At 40.7% G+C, this 20307-nt stretch overlaps 1 protein-coding gene across 4 annotated transcripts in view; it reads right to left on the reverse strand.

The window, feature by feature from the left end:
• Positions 1–20307, reverse strand: part of LOC121596054 (neural-cadherin-like) — a 253400-nt gene that overhangs the window by 160433 nt on the left and 72660 nt on the right. For all 4 annotated transcript variants that reach the window (XM_041920654.1, XM_041920652.1, XM_041920651.1 and 1 more), the window contains one exon: positions 8219–8285. The gene's annotated coding sequence lies outside the window, so the exon portion shown is untranslated. The remainder of the gene's footprint in view (positions 1–8218; positions 8286–20307) is intronic.

A 20307-nucleotide genomic window follows, 5' to 3' on the forward strand; every position in this document is an offset into this window, starting at 1 on the left:
AAAAAAACATCTCTATTCTTTTCTTGTCCGTTACACTTCATATCGACCGAGCGCTCAAACAAACGATCGGTGTGGTAAAAGTTTTGCTTGATCGGACAGAAAAGTTTCATTTAAGGCAAATTTAAGGGAAAAATTATTAAACAAACAGACAAACTAATGTACAAATCAACAGCAACAACAACTAAATGAAACACCATCTCCGCTTATTGTTTGTGATTTTTTTTAAATTTCTATCGTTTATTCCCCAAAGTGGACTACATCACTGCCGCTAAAGTAACCAAACATCACCAATTCCTTAAAGAAGGCAACACGGGTAAAAGCCAAAATTAATAAAACATTTTCATGGTAAGAAAACTTTTCCATTTTCAGAAGCGTGCGCCCCCGCACCCACGGTCAGTGGTATGGGTGGACTGGGCACTCTTTTGTCACTTTTGATGACGATAGCGGTCCGGCAGAATCGGGCAGTAAACGAAATGGTGGCGTCGGGTGTACTGAGAGGGCAACCACCCATTGTGGCCAGTTTTTCTTCAAACTGTGCGGAAGCAGGATAGGAAATGAGACCGGGGAATGAGTGGAAAAAGATTTGTTGAAATTCTTTCAACGACTTCTACTGGCGACTTTGTATCGTGGCACGTGTGTACTGGAAATGCTATCGAAGATGTTTGCGTTAAATCCACGCAGTAAGTAAAGCCGCCAAACCAGCACCGACCCGACGAGCCGAGCCGGGATCAATTCAACCAGCCATTGTAGACCACGGCAAACTGCGACCGCGGCATCGGGGATTTCAAGCCGCAGAAAAGTTCGCCAATCCATTCGCGTCGCCGCCTTCTGTTTGGTTTGGAGCAATTGTTTTTCCCAGCCAACCATTTCCCTCCAGTTTCATTCCGTGTGCGTGACCAGAGCGCCAGTGGGTCCGCTCCTGCCCGGTCCAAGATGGATTGTTATTGTTGTTGCAAAAGTTAATTTCCCATGTGAGTAATGGATTTTTGATTCAATATGCGTTCCGTTTGTGTCGCGTGATGGTCGTTCTCTTTCGCTCTCCTCGTCTCTTGATCTCTCTTTATCTCTCTCTCTCTTTTAGCTCCATCTTGCACTCAGTCACGGGATGTTGTGGAGCCTTTTGGCTCCCATTTTGTGTGTGTGTGTGTTGTTGCTAGCTAGAGGTCGATGATTCGCGTAGTATGTCTCCGTTTTTAGAGCAACGGGTAAAGCGGTTCGGAGGTATTTGTTTTGTTTCTTTTTTTTAAGTTCACTACTTATTTATTCATCTCAACCGGTCAGCAGAGACTAACAACGAAAACAAGTATTTTGCTAGACGAACGCTTTCATCTACGCAGGGAAATGGAGTGTTTATTTTACAGTAAGTCTTGCAAAAGAAGTAATATTTGTGGTTTTATCTACATGTAAATGTTGTATACATTATTGAACTTGAAAACTTCCAGATGTTTATTTTTTTAATAAAAAAAAATCGCAGTTAAATTCATGATATTCCAGCCCAAATACATTTTTCGGAAAACTGAATAATAGTTTAGGCTGATGGTGTGTGAATTAGCACCGACAATCAAAAATAATTGAAATCTAAGTTGCTCGATACATTGTTGGTCACAAATTTAGCCTAATTTTACTAAACAATTTACCAATAACAATCAAATTGATGTTACCAATGCAAAAGATCTTCCTTTGATAGTTTACAATCTTATAGTACTTTACAAATATATTATCATCAATGTTTCCCATATGTTTCAACCATTTTATGAAAAATCGACACAAGTTTTGTTGCAGTAGACATCAAGATATTTTGTGGCCATTAATTATATATGCCAAGAAATAAGACAAGCCACTAGGTGAATAACCAAGATGAGAAATAAAATAGCAAACATTTGAAACAATGAACATCACATTTTGCAATAAAGTGTTAACATCAAGTACAGCCAATTACAACCTAAACAATTGGCGTAAAGAAACGTAAACTAATAGCGTGTATGTTATCAATTAAAGTTACTTAAGACTTGTTTACTACAGGAATATTACGGTGTTGAATACCGCCTATAAAATATTCTCCCTGATCCTTCAGGATCGCCTTGTCCCGCACGTCGAAGAGATAGTAGGAAACTATCAAAAAGGATTTCGAAACGGAAAATCAACCACTGATCGAAACCATGCGGCAGATCTTGGAGAAGATGGCTGAATACAGAAACGACACATACCATCTCTTCATAGACTTCAAAGCCGCATACGATAGCATAACAGGTAAAACTGTACGACGCTATGAGCTCATTTGGAATCCCGGCAAAACTGATAAGGCTAGTTAGAATGACTATGACCAACGTCACTTGACAGGTGAGGGTGGATGGAAACCTCTCAGGACCTTTTGCTACCACCAAGGGTCTGCGCCAGGGGGACGATCTTGCCTGTCTCCTATTCAACCTGGCGCTAGAGAGGGCCATCCGCGACTCGAGGGTGGAGACTACGGGAACCATCTTCTATAAGTCAACCCAGATCCTGGCATACGCGCCAAATTGAGGTGGCAAGATGGCGTGGAGGCGTCTACCATTAAGGCCGGACGGACTGACTGACGAAGGCGCGAGACCGTGAGTGGTTTCGGACACTCCTGAGGCAGGCCAAGATCGTAAAGCGGTTGTAGCGCCGGATAAGTAAGTAAGTAAGTAAGACTTGTTTAGTCCCCCTTACTAAATATGCTTCAATACTCTGTGTTCGCTGCTTCTGAATATGGATAGTCTGTGTTCGTTGTTTTATTGTAACTATCACTGTATAAAAAATATGTTTATGCAATTAATTAGAAATTACATCGGCTGTCCGGAATTAAAAACAAGCCAAAAAAAAATCATGCTTCGTTTTCCGTACAAGAAATAAATAGGGTAAGTGTACCAATTATGGCTATATTATGTCATCAAGATACCGATTTTACTGCTGTAAAAAAAAGTATTGGGTAAAATTTTAAAAGTCTATATGTTTTCTAGAAGTCTATAATGTGTAGAACACCAGATTATTTTTTATTTTGACTCAATGTTTAGCGAAACAATAGAAAATTTTGATTAAAAGTTACATCTCAAGTTACCAATTATGGCTATAGTGTTCCTAGCAATTCGCCATAGCTGTACCAATAGTGGGTGTAAGCCAAAACTCATGGAGATTTACACCAACAATCATGTTTTGACATTTTTTAACTCAAATCAAGTAGTAAAAAGTTCACTGTAGGTAAATTAGTAAATGAACACCATGAAATAAGTAAAATTAACAGTTTCAAATCTCCGTTTTGTCTCACTATTTGAATTGATATCAACGCTCAATTAATGGCACAATTGATGGGGCGATACAGTAATTTACCCCCTTCCACAGTTGTATCTGTGGCTGAAACAAGTTCTTCTAAAATGTTAGGCTTTTATTCTACTGATAACACCGTATTTTAACACAATTTATATATCCTGACAATTCTCAATATTCCTTCATTTTAAAGCTATATCGAAGCTAGCTACCATTTCAGCACGAGACACAGTGGGCGCAAATCAGGGTGACCTGTTTGAATTGGTTTAAATCGTAGAAGAATCTTAGCCATTATCCAACTATCTTGAAGGTATTTCTGGTCAATTATGCTCTAATTAACGATCAGAGAAAAACAAGAGCGCACTTGGCAATAGTAAGCCACGAGCGGCGTTCAGATTACACCTTTTTTTCGTATGAAAGTCATTCAAGACTGCGTTATTTCGATCAAACTTTCGATCAAATATTCGATGTTGTATAATTTTACAAGAAAATTATGCTTAAAACACAAAATAACACTTTATATTCCGAAAATAACAACGAGAAACTCCAATTTGTTCACTTGTAACCTACGGACTACGACCAAACCGACATTTTTAAACAAAGCATCCATGGTATACTGCGATATTTGGTGCATCAAAGGTTAGTAGTACCAATAATGGACACACGGAAAAAGACATATTTTCGCAGAAACAATGGTAAATTTTGATAAGAAGTCGTTAAATAACTAATATTTTGCACCAAAATGATGATTTTGAGATGAAATTATGGTTAGGTGCTTGAAAATCACTAATATCCTACAGTGCTGCTCTTAGCAAAATGGTAAGAGATACAAAAAATCTTGCCAACACATTTTAAAAGGGTGATATTTAACAAACGGAAGTGAGCAGTACGAAACTAATCAAGCACAAATGTGTTAAAATGTTCATATTTGAAAGAAAAATCCTTCCGTGGTTTTAGAACGCAAATAGACTGTTTTAGAGCAAAACTAGTGTTCGTTATAGCCATAATTGGTGCTATATCCACAATTGATACACTTACCCTACGTGTTTTAATGAAATTCAGAGCACAATATGATAAAAAAAACTAATGTTTACTCTTTGATAACTACTTGCACAATAGATTCCGATGTAATTCAATACAATGTGTATTTAACGCAATTGATGAGAATTATTGAAGAAATAACACTGACGTTGGTTTGAACAAAAAAAAAGCAAAGAATGCCTCTGGGTGTGTATTGACTGACCGAAAATATTTATTTGCTGTGGCTGCAGGGCCTACTAGGGCTCAGACACATTCAAGTCCATTGTGACAATTTTTAAAAAATGAAAAGCGGTATGGCCTACATATGAAGAAATTCAATAAAATAATATGCCGAATGCTCTGAATTTGAACCTGTTCGTAATTTGAATCATAACGGTATATTCTGTTCTACATTCTACCGAAAATAACGGCGCAACTGCGATTGCAACCTTAACAGTTTTAGCCAAATTAATTACTTTGAAGATAAAGTAACCAAGTTGGCTGTAAAATTGATAATAATACGAATAATTTCTATTGTAAATATGTCATATTTTTCTTTTGCCAAAAAGTTCAATGTAAAACATTAATGGTTATACATTGTACCGTATGGTTGCGCTTCGATTTCACCGTGAGACATTCGGCAATGGCTTTGCCAGTTATGCAATCAACTCAAGTGAAACGGCCTTCTGGAGAAAGTTAAATGTAAAATTTAAAAAAAAAATATGTATGCATAATATACATATATCAAAATATAGCAATATTGTTATAAAAACACACATAATTTCATGGTCTTCGGCGAACTATTCAGTCAATTACTTCCATCATTTTAGGATAAAGAAGTCTCCTCCAATCAAATAACCTTAAAGTGTTATTGAACTCGAAAATGTTTCCATGAAAAACTAATTTTCCAAATTAACCCTTTGGAGTGCTAAGAATAACGTAATTAGATACATCACAATCTACTTGGAATCTTCACAGGTTGAGCATTACTTATCATTCGTGCTCGGTTGCTGATTAGCATAAAACGCAATTCAATTCAAAATAATAAAGTTATAATTCCAACGCGCCACTGACCAGAGCCACTTCATAGCTGTGGTCTTCCGAACGGTCAAAGATAGATAGGATGGGAATTGGTAGCAACAAAATGGTACAAAAAGAGTGCGCACAAGTAATAATAAAAAAGCAAACCAATGACAGCTGCTGGCGCACGATGAAATATGATGCTCAAGGGGCATGGAAGCGCTGTTGAAATTGAATTTCAGCAGTAATGTGAGATAAAAGCTCATTCTTTTGTGTTTGTGACTACGTACATATACACACAGCCATGCAACAACTTGAATGGCAAAAGGAATAGCTTCTCACACCTGAACACACACACAGTTAGAGCAGCAGCTACGTAATAATAAATCAATAATGAATCGAAGTGCAGAGCACAGCCCCGACGTCACGTGGAACTCCCATATCGCAGCGGGAACGGCCTCGTGAGGGTTTTCAAGCATCCCGATAACAGCCACAGAACAAAAATGCACCCAGTGTTGCTGATTGTTAAATATCGCCGTGAAAACACCACTGCCATCGCGCTTCACGCTTGGCGTCCCCAAAAGGGAATAAACCTAAATTCTTCATTAATTATATCACGTGCCTCGGGTGACAAATGTGAAGCATTATGATGCCACTCGGTGGAATTCTGCTTTTCATTTTAATTTTTCACACTTCAAGAATGGCAGGCGCTTTCGATGCCAGTAAGAGTAGCAGCAGGTGGTGGTGATGATGGTGATCCCTTCTGGCCAGTGTTTCCCGCTTCGTTTGCAAACCCTGTTCTCTTTCTCTATTCTCTCTCCTTTTCTCTCCCTTCCTCACACACATACACACACATATACTGCTGCTAGTTATCTTACGGGAAAAACGGTAAACAATGCAGTACGAAACGAAGCTATTGACATTAGCGCAGCTAATAAACTGATAATGGTGATGAAAAACTCGCCAGCTCGTGGGTCTGTCTGTCTCCCCTTCACGCCTAGGGTATCCAAGTGAACAATGAATGGTAAATGAAAAACGCCCCCGTGTGGGAGAACGCAGCACGAGTGCGCGAAAAACACGACCCGCTACGGTGCGATAAAAAATGATCCTTCGGGCTGCAAAACCATTTCACAAATGAATACACCGGACCCCGGCATAGGGAAATAATTCATCTTCGTACCGCTTCACGCCGGTGCTGCGCACTGTGGCAATTCTTCAACGAAACCCGGCCACACAGCGAAGCGTTAGAGACTTGGTGATGGTTCTCGAATAGTGTTTTTTTATTCTTTGCTTTGCAGTCACACAAGGGCGGCAGCATGTCCTCTCGCTATTCGCAAAGGGGCGCACGCGGTAAAGCGCATTGTCTGAAAGCGTGGCCTCAGTTCAGTACCCCAAGCGGGGTGGTATTGAAGGTTCGGATGAAGGAGCAAGCACAGCAAGCATACTGAATGAGCCGGAAGTGATCTATCACTCGACCTTGCCTCCAACATCGCATACAGACAATCGAATGACTTTCGGTCTCGTGCGCTCTTCGAGTCTTTGCGAATGGGAATGGCGGCTTAAGGAAGGAACGCGGTGCCGAACTTCACTTGCAGCAAAGCGCTGATAGCTATAAAAGAACATTCCAAGTTAGTGCCTGCAGGCTGTTAGTGTTAAAAAAAGAACAGTACCAGCTTAAGGCAGGCACTCGAACTAGTTAGGGCGTACGCAGCACTGCTCTGATCAGCACAGCACGTGATCCTGCCCTGTTGGGGGCTCAGTAGCCTTCATGAACCGAAGGCTTTATTGTTCGAAAATTTACCTACGCTTCTCGTACGGTAAGCAGCTAAAGGTATCCTGCCGAGTCAGTCAGTATGTGATGGTTGTTCCTTTTTTTTTGCAGAATGCACAAAACAACTCACAAGACCAAGAGGTGCTCGGATGTGAACCATTCATACCCGCCTGTCATTAATCAGTTTCAGGTTTGGCACCGTATTTCTCCAACGGGCACCCCACCGATGGGTGCCCATGTGCAAAAGGTGCCATTTATTGGTAACTGATTGATTGTTTTGCTTTTTGATACGCATCCGACGAGAGTGGCCAAGATTTGAAGTCAAGAATGCGCAATCGGGAAGAACTGCTCAACAACAGCGGGAACGCAGTCAATATGGTATCGCCGAATGAGAAGTTCCGGACAATTGATCGACGAAAATATTGAACGATTTCCATCAATTTCTCCACACACGCACAGAACCGTACATATACATTTGCTCGTCCATCCAACCGTAGTGTGTGCGGTGTTCGGAACCGTGGGTAGCGTAACCGTACACACCAAGTGCTTGGAATGGGCATCAAAATACGATCCGAGTCGTCGGCCTCATTCTAACACTCTGTCACCAATTCCCCAATGTTGGTGGCGCAGCTCGACAAATTTGTCACCTTCAGTTTTGGGAAAATGGTTTTATTTGTTTCCATCTCTCATCCACTGGGTACAGCGTTTGGCATTGTTTTGCATCGCATTGATACGATATGTAACACGTGTTTGCTGGTGGAGCTCTGGTGCCATCCCTTCTCTGCCCACGACGGAACGGGTTTGATTTATGGATCCGGCGATACAAAAAACTGATTTATAAATCGAATTCATTGGTATCGGATTTCTTGATGAATGTGATGCTGATTGCTACGTTACGTTGAGCGTGTTGGTGCGAAATCGGCACCGGTATCAAATGGTTGAGACGATAAACGTATGGGATGATTATCGTTAGTGGATTATAGTTTTCTGTGCTGCATGTTCCTTTATTTGTTTATTATTTTGATGATTAATGATGATTTTGTTGAATTGTATCGAAATATTTCAAAAATATTCTATATTTTTTGTTAAATATCATAGCATAACAATATATAAGTGTATTACCTTTAATTTTGCATCATTAGATTTTTTGTCGTTTATCAACCGTCAATTCATAATGTAAGATGATGATCTGTAAGAGAACAAACATAAAGAATATAAAATTATGCACTTAGTAATTGATTTTAATTTTTATATGGCACGTATTTATCAATTTAACAGTACATCTGATAAACAAGATCTCAACACAACAATACGAGCTGCAAACATATCTGAATGACATTAATGTAAGTATTGTCTTTGTAAAATAGCTGTATCCGACGGAAGAAACAGTATTATAACGAAAATAAAAAACGATAGAATACGTTTTTTAGGTTATGTTATTTTGGTGTAAGTGCATTAAAAAACATGTTTTATATTATTGTTTTTAGTAGTTAGTAGTTCTTAACTACGGTGGATATTTCGTTGAACGGATTGTTATGGTTTTCTAAACATGGCTACTAGGATCATTTCAAGTACATTGCGTCAAATCCAATAAATAAATTAAGAAAGCAAAGTTTACCCTAGCAAAGAATAGAAAAAGGAAGAGCGCAATCTAGAGAGCAAGGTGCTTTTGAGAGAGTTGGTGAGAACAATGCTCGCAAAACACGGCGATGTGACGACCATTACATTTTCATAGCCAAAGCAACTTCGATAAAAAAACGTATAAATTCGTTAAAAAACGAAGTGGAAAAATAATTTAATGCCGAACACTTCGATAGTTTTAGTTTTACTCGTAAGATGTTGCCAAATTTGGTCTCTTTATTCCGCTGGTTATTTGGTAAAAATCCCGCGGTTTGTCTTTCGAGCCTTTTTCATCCTATTTTTTGCATCTTCTCTCTCTGCTTCTCCTTTATTTTCCTCTTTTCTCTCTTCCCAACGATGATATTGACAGGTCGTTGGAACCATCTTAAGCTGCTGTTATAAGGTTCAAACAATAATATTAATACAAAAAAGGAGTTCGGAATACGGGAGAAAGGCTTGTGGTTTAGATAGCTAATAAACAACATCCTACTAATTTGTAAAAAGACAAAACAATATTTTCAACGATCATCTTTATTTGGCTCAGCTGCACCTCTTCAATCGTGCAAGTCAACGTTTTGTTTGGTTTGGGATTTGCGAGCGGTCCGTTCTTAGTTGCTCGAACTTCTCCGCCGTTGTATGTTGTTTGACATAATAATAATAATAATTATTATCATTTATTAGTCAATCTTCTAAGGGTCATATGGCCGAATAAAGATGGGTTACACAACAAAAAAATATTTTTTAAAATCAAGATTATTATCACAAGTCACTGTGACCATAGCAGAAACCGGAGATGTTCTTTGAAGCCCTGAGTTGAGATGTAAAAATCAAAGCAATCCAAGACACTGTTGAATACAGCCGACAAGCGGAACATAAGGTCTGACCGGCCAGCGCTGGAGCGAGGCTGAACGCCAACAAATAAATATTAAAATTACACACATGAACGTTGAATGTTTCCAAATAAATAGGTTAAAACGAAAATAATAAAACCACCTCATTTATGACTGCGCGAAAACATGACGCACAAGCCATTAGGTAATTGAAACCTACAACTACCAGGCGTGAAGATTATCTTCTTCTATTTGGCGTAACGTCCTACGCGGACATGCCGGCCTATACAGGCTTTCGAGACTTAATTCATTACCACGTAGCCGGATAGTCAATCCTTGTTACGGGGGGACGGTCCATTCTGGGCTTGAACCCATGACGGGCATGTTATTGAGTCGTTCGAGTTGACGACTGTACCACGGGACTGCCCCTATAAGGTTATAAAATAATCTTTCATCCATAGAAATTTCTAGCTCAATTTTTTTCAGCAAGGGAAATCTCTGATGCTCAGAATGTCCTTAAATATTAAATTTTCATTCGAAGTCTACTTCAATCTTTGATAAAAGATTTGAGGGCTAGACGCTATGTGTTTTAGAGAAACGTTTGTTTTACTACGGAAAAGTAAACAATTCAAGATGTATAATTTTTCAAATCTAAAGGCCGGGGGACACTGTCCGTACTCGCTAGAGTAATTTCGATTTTCACTAGCGCATCTGGCGGCCACTGGTGGAAACTTTTTTCAGTCATCGAGGGAATGGTCGTGCGGAATCTCAAATGTAAGTAGTTTCTCATCGTTTGTTGATGCGAAAATGTCTGAAATACTTGCAAAACATATTTATTTATCAATTACAAAGCTTTTCCAGTCCAGTTTAAGGTAGTTTTTTTTAGATATTTTTACACAGTCTTTGGTTACATTGTGGATTTTATGAACTCGTCTATATTATTTATTTTTTAAAGATTGTATCCCTTAGAGTTCATTTCATCATATTTGTTCCCTTCGCTGAATGATTGATTTATCAGAATGTAAATATAGTAAATTACATTATATGATTGTGTTATGCTAATCAATAAGTTTGGTTTAAAATGTTTAGTGAAGTTAATAAGCTCTTCTTCCTCTAATTCAGCAAAACAACAGTTGTCGGTCAAGGCCTACCTGTACTACTAGTGGGCTTGGCTTTCTGTGACTTATTGATTTACATATAGCAGGATAGTCAGACCTACGTATGACGGGACAGTTCATTCAGGACTTGAACCCATGACAGGCAGCAACCTTACAACAACATTATAGGAGGGCTTCAACGACCAAGATAGGAGGGTTCCAACGAGAAAAGATATGTGAAAAACGATAACACGGTCTCAAAAGACAAAGTCGGGCATTATTGTAAACAAACCGGCGAAATAAAGAGACTATTTTTTTGGCAACGGCTAAAGTACCACAAAAAAAAAACCTTTAACGTGTTCGGCACTACATTATTTTCCGCTTTGTTTTCTATCATATGTTGAAGTCGATTAACATTCATTGTAAACGAAAATAAATAAATACATCAAATATTTTGGTAGAATTATGATGTTTTTATACTCTGGTGTGTCAAAATGAAAAGGGACTACTCAGCAATGTGGCAAAGCGCATGAAGATACTTTGAAATTAATTCTTGGAATTTTGTTATTGTTTAGTTTTTTCATGATTCTTAAATTGGCGTGCACTTTTGGTCTAACCATTTTTCTTTCCTACGATCCCGAGTTTAACCGGAATCATGCGAAATCCCAACAAACAAACATCCCGTCCGGAGCAATTCTTGGCACAATTCATCTTCTGACCCGGCACTAATTGATTCCGCATTGGATGTCTAATGAAATTCCCTTCAAATCAACGGATGCAGTCTTACGAACTTTCTCTCCACGAACGAGTAGGCACTGCTGCATTCTGCCAAAGCGATATGAAAGCAATCACTAACGACGTACTACTTCACCAAGGAAGCGAACATCTTACGGAAATGCTTTCTGGTGCCCGTGGCCGCATCCGCTCATCCGGTGGCCATGTTTCCCGTTTTGTGAATTACTCGTTCTCGTGCTCCATTAGCAAGATAAGGATGTTTGTGTTGCAGTTGGAAAAACATGATTGAGCTCTCGTTTTTTTTCGCCTCTGTTGCCCCAAAAGAGCAAATATTACAGCGCGATCCTTTTACCGAGGGTGAGCGGACGGAGTAGGCGAATAGCAAGAGTACAACTGCTGTAAACAGAAAACACTGCAAAATACAGTTATTCAGGTCAATTTAGTAAATTCAATTTTACTTCGCACCTTTCGACACTCGAAAGCGGCACCTACGAAACGGTTTGTGCACCACGCTAGGTTGAGCTGTCAGCGGGTACGGCATGGACGACGGATTTTTCCCCCAACTAACAAAGGCGTAAGGCCCGCTCGGTCGCCCACCCATCATCATCAGCTGAAAGCTAGAACGTGTTATTCCGTGTTTCGCGAGGTTCTACGCTTGCCGGAAATGGTCTAAGAAGCTATCGCGAAAGGGAATGGGATGGCAATGGGCCAGGCCAAAGGGAAGATAACATCGTCGCCTAGCTGTGTCTGTGTCTTCCTCCCTTCCCAACATCGTTGGTTTCAGTGCAAAGTTGTTCCCTCGGACAGACGTAGCTAGACTTCTGGCTTTACTCCATTCAACCTGTCGTTACACATTTGAAAGGCATATTCCCACGGTTCCTTCAGGGTCTGTAACCAAGGATGTGGAAAATCAACGCCAATCGCCCGTTGTTGCATTACAGCGCTTTTAGAAAGCCGTTTTGTATGGTTTTGTCTGAAAATTTCTCTTCTTTTTTCATAGCACTATACGGCTCAGCAGCAAGCCAATCTGAAAAAAAACATCCGGCTCAGCTAACTGATGTATTGGGTTGCACCGTATTTCTTCCTCTCGGTTTCGTGACAATACACCCTGTCCTTCGCAACAAACGTTTGCCCAAACCAGCGACATTGTTAAACAGCAGACCGCGGAATACACAGTTTGTGTTTTTCCTCCCTCCGTTTTCTTTCGAAGCTATCCGGAGTAGCTAGACAGCTAAAAAGTGCAACCGCTACTGTTCCTCCCCGTCAAAACGACCCTCGAACGGCCACACCAAAGTGGACCGAAAGCCACTGACTACCGGCAGCTACAAACTAACCTCGGGCGCACCATTTTACGAGCTGCAACTTTTTTATTGGCACTATTCTTGGCGGGAAGAAAATTACATTGCCCAGCTTCCCGACGCTTCGCGGTTTCGGATTTCAGACCTCGTTTCCGCTTGCTGCTTCCCACACCGATCCACGCTTGTCCATAAGTCCCTCGGGGAGGGTTCGCTTTTCAAGTCACACGACTTTGGTGTCAGATATTCTTTTTATCACCTTCACCCACCTACCCAAAGCAACTTCACCCAGCGTAATGATTATGCTGGGCATGGCCGGCACAATATCCAGCCTTCCGGGATGGGACTGTTTAGCCTGGAGCACCGACCGGAGAAACAGGAAACCAACTACAACGGGGCGCCGCACAAGTGCATCGAAATTGAACTACGATTTAAGCATCATTTAGCTGTGGGTTTTTGCTGTAAAATTGATTGGTTGCCGTGCAGACACATACACACAAGCACATACACAAGAGTCGCAGTGCTTTTAGCTGTAATTGGAAATTCCACTTTATTTAACACGAGGTCGTTGTTGTTGAGCTCTACGGTGAGGGTAGGATTGTAACCGCCCAGCAATGGAGTACAGGGATGGACTAAGAAACCGTGAGAGCGAGGTGGGTGGTTTTTGTTGATTGGTGATTCGAATCGAATTGAATCGAATAAACAATATTGCAAGGAATTGAATTTCCGTCGAATGGAAAAGGAAGCTTAGCGTACTGGCTGTTGGTATACGATTGATTTACTAGCATTTTGTCGTGTTACGAGTAGCTCCGGAATCTAATCAAATTTGATGAGTATTGTTTGGGAAGCAATGCGATTTAAACAATGTTGTTAGTTTGTTGTGAATTGAAGGGAACCGTTAAAGGTGATATTCTTTTCGATGGTTATATGGTTAAAAACATAATAATTTCTATATTGTTGCATCCTGCAGTATTATTCACTGCATGTAAGACTTTAATGTCAATAAGAGCAATATAACAATTAAAATGATAAGAGTTCTTTAGCAATCTGAAAAAGTAAATATAATGTATATAAATTTTAAGATTTTTTTTAAATGTATATAAATTTTAATATTTCATTACACTAGGAATACCATTAGATAATTGCACTTGAATTTAAATATATTTGTCACGTAACGCAACAGCCATTCAGAAAAGTGATCTAGCATTGAAAAAAGTGTTTGAAGTTTTTATCTGTGTTTTATAAAAAGCTTTTAAATTTATAAAAAAATAATATTTATTTAACTGAAAATATTTCCTAAAATGTTACTTATCACATTAAATACATTTGAAGCTAGTACCTGAAGTAATCCTTTTCATGAATTATTCCATGTTTTATCTGTTTAAATTCAAACAGATTAGATTTCAAACAGTAAACCTCTTCATTCAAGTGTCTTAATAATGCAGTCGAGCCTTTAGGCTATAAAGCGCATTGCTCCTAACACTTAACCCACAACAGCAAACTAAGAGTGTTGTTTCTTTCCTGGAAAGCTGTTTAGCACCTTCCATTCCAGTGCCAGAAACAAATACTTGCTTCAATAGCGTACTATTCAACGAATCCAGTGTGAAAAACCAATTTGGGTGCCGTGTTGTAGTACCGTTGCTAGTGTGCTTTATAATCGCAGTGAGACTAAGCCTTTACCGCTCATAAACGTGCCCGGATCAAACTTTGCGAGCTTTCAGCTCTACCGCCTACCCTCTCAGTGAAATAGTACTCCAGCCTTGTGTTGGAAAGTTACACTAGCTGCTATACCAGTTGAGCAGTATCCAAATGCATGCATTCGTGGATAATTGTAGACCCTCAGTTAATCCTGTAACATTCCCAAGATGGGTGAGATAATTTGACACCAATACGATCGTACTCCTAGCGACCACACACATACGCCAGGTGTGAGTACAACATCGTTGCTCTCCACCGACACCCATCGATGCCCAACAAGCCCGGGTACGGGGTCATTAAGAGGAAATGGTTTTGGATTGACAGTTCAAAGAGAAAACTCACACGCTCGTTACACGCACTCATCCCAAGCGCTTTGATCAGCGTGGAAAGCGTAGTGGTTCGCGATTCACTGCAAGCTATGCACTTCATTCCAGACTGGAGTGGTTCATCGTACTGAGATGAATTGGAAAGTATAGAACTTTTTTGAATTGTAAATCTGCTCGCTGATTCCATCACCTAATACGATGGCGACATCATCCGTAGTTGAAGCAACGCACCAGTCGATCAGCGAACACCATCCGGAATGAAGCCGAATGTCCTAGTCCCGGAACAACTGGCTTTGCTGTACTTTTACTTTAACACTCGCGCTATAGTTTCCCTTCCATCCGGTGCTCATAGGTTATCTTGTGCGTCGGCGGCGACGGTACTGCAAACATTTGCAGGAAGTTGAATATGCGGCAGCGTACCGCATACGCGAGACCAACATCCATCTTCTTTGCTAGAGGCGGGACGACCCTTGCGGCGCATAAATTATGAACCGTTCGTTAATGGTGTGCCGGGTAAACAAATTTATAAATTATCAGATTGATTACGCGCCGTGCGTGCGCTTACGCCGTCGCAGATCGTGTCCTCTACAGTTGGCGGTGACAACCATCCCCACGGTGCCTGGCATCATGCATCTCCAAGGCTCCATTGAAGGTTGCTGATGGGTAAGCGGAGAGGTTCATACCGTGCCTTGGATCGAATTATGATTGCGAGCGGTGGCAGGAATTTATGCCTGCCGTTGTATCCGTTTCCGTTTGCTGATTGCCCGCAATGAGACACAATTTAGTCGCTATCGCGCTCGTCCGTCCTGTTCCCCTCTCATTCCGGTGGTTGGGATGCTCACCCGGCACACTATATCTCTTCCATCTTTCGGCGCAGCGTTCGGTTCGGTTGCTGAGTAGCATCGCACACACCATCGCACATCCGGAGCGCGCGCGTTTGTTTGCCGAGGTGTTGGTGCCGAGTGTGGCTGTGTTGCGAGTCACTGTTGTCAGCTTTGTCAACTAACGTTCGTCGCCATGCACCCAAACCATACCATGCCCCCTACCCGCTGCTAGTACGACACCGCCAACACACATTAATGGATGTGTGATAAGGTGAAAACTGAAAACCGGGCTTCTGTCGGGCAGCAGCAGCAGCGAGTTGTGGGCTGCGTGCACGGGTGTCGTATTAGGTTTCCCCAAGCCCGAAAGCGAACAGGACAAGCGTGAAATTTACATGGCCGGCAGTGTGCAAACACCTGCAAATGTGATCTTCACCTCAGTGTGCCACCGATAGCGAGTGGACAACTGGAACGAGCTCCCTCTGCACGGTAAATGACTTATCTAATTGTAACTGTGGTCCACGGTAGGGAGGAATTGTGTGTAAACAATTGTATTGCATGTGTAGCACGATTGCAAAAGCTTGCTGTAAGGAGATTTAATTTCAGATGATTTGCTGTACCTGTGTAATACATTTTATTGAAATACGTTTCTATTGGTTTGTTTATATTGGTTACGTATGATTTTTTTCAATCTATGGATGTAGCTTAAAATTGGCAATCGCTACCGCATTTTTCTAATTGAAATGCTTTTTTTTACATCTCAAGCTTTAAATAGTTGAATTTATGCTCAAATACCTTCATTACTTGTCGAAATTTACTTTAAATAGTTGAATTTATGTTAAATATATGTACCCAGCTGTCATTCTGTTTGGTGCGATAACATTCGATGAAATGCCAATATTTTTACGCGCCCACACATGGCGTGAAAATTTTTGCCATGAAACTGAATGTTTTTGTATGGACCTGTCAATGAATTGCTTCAAATGACATCGAATTTGGCTTCACGCTTTATGGCGCGATGCTATTTGGTGGGATGTCTGGTTGTGCAATAATGTAAGGGAAGTCAGTTATTTTCTAAAAGATTTTTTTCTAAAGCAAAATGACACTTACAGTTACTAATGAGTGTAACACATCCCTTCTTAATAGGTTGAACAGCTAAACATTAAGTTTTTAGCATTAAAATGACTGATTGTTAATCTTAATCTATGTCTGTACGTGTCCTATTGAAAAGACAGAATGATTTTCTTTTAATTCAGTTTTAGCTACTAGTAAAGATTTATTTCATCTCCTTCATCTTCTTTTGGCACAGCAACCGTGGTCGGTCAAGGCTCACTAAAGCGTTTGGATTTCAGTGACTTATTGATGTACCCATAGCAGAATAGTCAGTTCTACCTAAGGGGGCACGGTCTATTTGTAGTTTGAACTCATGACGATCATGTGATTAATCCGTTCGAGTTGGCGGCTGTATCACGAGACCAGCCCTTGTTAAAAGTAACTATCAATATAAAATTATTAATAAAATATATTCACCAACAATCAGTACCGAATAGAACATCACCTGAGGCTTATCCTCATGAAGAAATAAAACTGCTAAAACATGAGGTTTTACATATTTAAACATTTTTTGGTACGATGTAAATGGTGAATGATTGAAAAGCTCAAGTTAGTGGACTGGGTATTGATAAAACATTCATTTAAACGTTTTATAATAATAATTTTTTTGTAATGTTATGTTGCTGATGCTAAATATGTTTTGATGCTCAAGTTTTTTACACATTTGGCCATAACGATATGACACAACGTATTTTATAAAAAAAACTATATTTATGGGCTCTTCTTAATCAAAATATTTACAGTAACCCACTCTTCAGCAACTGTAATCAATTTCCTACTGCGTCAAAATGGACATCATATGTAAATAAGCTCGCAGCTACGTCAGCTACGCGATAAAGAGGTCCACTCGCAATAGGTGATTAAATTTAGCAACATTTTCTCACCCGTGAGTGGCACTGATTGACGCTAATGGTTTCCACCATCCCATCATCAACTATCGAAAAATGCAATCTTGCTGACAGCTACGACTGGCTTAGCTGGAGGGTAAACACCCTTTACTCCTCTCAAATTATTCTCCCCTTGCTACCACCAGTGCTCTGCTAATCGAACATACCCAGTTTGCTAATATGATTAGGTGGACTGATTTGTGCCATTCGAGTTCGCTTGTACCGATTATGCTAACGAGGTAATTAATCAGCGCAAAATCGGTACTGGCAGTACAGCGTAATGCAAATCTTTGCGCACCGAACCAGCACTTGACTTGATGTGAATTGTTTAACTGATTAGAGGAGTGACTTCGTGGACCGGCATACACTCATAAGCGATTCATACGTTTTGATTAATTAATCTCGCGTTAAACAAGCTTTAAGTATATTAAAACTCATTTGAAACTTCATCTCTTCGTTGTAGTTGATGAAACAAGGTTCCCCACTGTGAGTGCCAGATGCATTAATTGAGAACACTTAAGTAAAGCATGAAATTTCAGGTGGACACCGTACTGCAATGCAACAAATGTAAAAATAAAGCGTTAAGAACAATGCCTTGATCCTTAACATGCTTTGCAACCCTTAAAAGCAAGCAGTTTTCCGTTCAAACGATGCTCATCAACGCGGCATAGCACGGTCATCGTTTTTCGTAATGAGCAAACACAGAATATCAATTTGCATATTCGAGTGTGATGGTGGATGCTAGCGTCAGTACTGCCTTTCCTACCACTGGAGCCGAGGAGGTGAGCGTCATCTGCCGTTTCCTACAGCCGACCGAGAGCACCCAGTGTGAAGTGAGCAATAAATAATTTATGGGTCGGAAAATGGAGTCGCGTCTTGTCGCGTGATTAACTGATACCGCGGATACACCGAGCATTACAAAGCACGCAGCATTCATCGCCACAACCACACGGCATCGATTTAGCCCGAGCTCGAAATCTGTAACCTTGCCTTATCCCACCGCAAACGTTGTGCAAACGCCGTGCAAACATGCTGTTTTGCTCCTATCCACGTTCCTCATGAACTGCTCGCGGGGAAGTACCGAAGCGATCCGAAAAGGATCAGTGAAACCAGATTACTACCGCAGCAATAAATAATAACAATCAAATATTTATCACTCGAGCACACGAACAAAGTGTGCTTGTCGCCGTCGGCTATGTTGTGTATTCCTCTCCGAATTCTGTGTTTATGTCTCCAAAGCAACTTTCACCGGGCTTTATCCGTATTTTCGGTTTTCCAGCGCATTCTTCTGCAGATTCCTGCGCGGCCGGGTGGAAAGTATGGTCCAAACATGCCGTTGCGAAGGAAGGCAGCATACAAAATCGTCCCGCAAAGGTCAACAGCGTCTATGGCATCCTTCTCCAGAGAGAAGGATAGGCTCAACAACGGCACACAACCGGCACACACTCTCAATGATAGCGAAACGCACCGTTGAAACTTTGCTGTATTTCAATCCCATGTGACAGCGTTAATTAAGGAGTGAATTATTTATTGGACACCGACACGGCAAGAGCATGCTTGTTGAGATGGATTTTGAATTGAATAAGATTAGCGTGTAATATGTTGCCGATGGTATGGTGGTGTGTTTCTTTCGCAATGCAAAGAACATCCCTTCTGCTTCTCCTCCTCTCAAATAGGCTGTCAGCCTGTTGATGGGTATGCCGGTACGTAAAAAAATATGGCGACTGATGAATAATTTAACATTACGGGATCATTTGACGTTTAGTGGGAATTGTTTTTCAGGAGTTCCGTGTTTCAAGGCCGTCTGGGAGAAGAAACTCGGATTCCCAGTTTCTCTAGGGACAGGAATCTGATGTTTATCGCGTATTTGAGATGATTTTTTTTATTATTTTACGAGCCTTACGAAGCCACAATGTTCAACAGTCTCTTTAATATACTTTTTTAATCAGCTTAGTCAGGAGTAGTAATAATGAGGGACATATTGTCTGATTACCGCATGAATAATTAACAAAGAATTGCTTTTTCCTTATCTCTCTGGTATCAAAACGCTCAATCATCATTTTTCATGTTCAAGTGGACCACAAATTGCCATAAATTCGCTTCTCAGCTCGATTAAACGCTGTCATCCTTATCGATCGATGATCAACAGATTTGTTCACATGATTGCAGCTTTACTGGGCGCACTGATGATGTGGAACCGGAGTAAGGAATGGGGATCATTGAGCCAATATCCAGAGCACCATTGCTGTTTTTTGATATCCTTTTGCTCTTTAAATAAAAGGATTACAGCGTCGAGGTACGGGTCGAAGGGGGAGAAAATCCGTTTGTTAAAATTTCAAAAGCTTCCCGGCCTCGATTCCTTTCGTCCGTGCTCCTAGACTCGCTGAACCAAAACGCACCACGAATGCTCCCAACGAGAAAGCCAAAGTTATGTCGCTCATACCGCTTGGGTTCCTGATAGCCTTAACATCCCATTCCATCCTCTTCGGTTTGTTTGGTTTGTATCCCTTTTGATCCCTTAATGTTTGTCTCTTCTCTGGTGGGATTTTTTTTCTCATTCTCTGTACCTACGTTCCATTATGCACTGTAAGGCTGTCCGAACGGGGTTTGCAAGGAATATCCGAAAGATTCGACAAGGGCGATAAGACCGGAGTTTTGTCTTTTTTGGCACATAAACAAGGCTTGTTTTTGGTTACACAGAGCGGGTTTTAGACCGTTTGGAGCACTCGCAGAGCAGTCGGGGGAAATTTTTTGACACAAAAATCAATACCAAGGGATCATCCTCATCA

Source organism: Anopheles merus, chromosome 3R, assembly GCF_017562075.2.
Source record: "Anopheles merus strain MAF chromosome 3R, AmerM5.1, whole genome shotgun sequence".
In the NCBI taxonomy this organism is placed as follows: domain Eukaryota; kingdom Metazoa; phylum Arthropoda; class Insecta; order Diptera; family Culicidae; genus Anopheles; species Anopheles merus.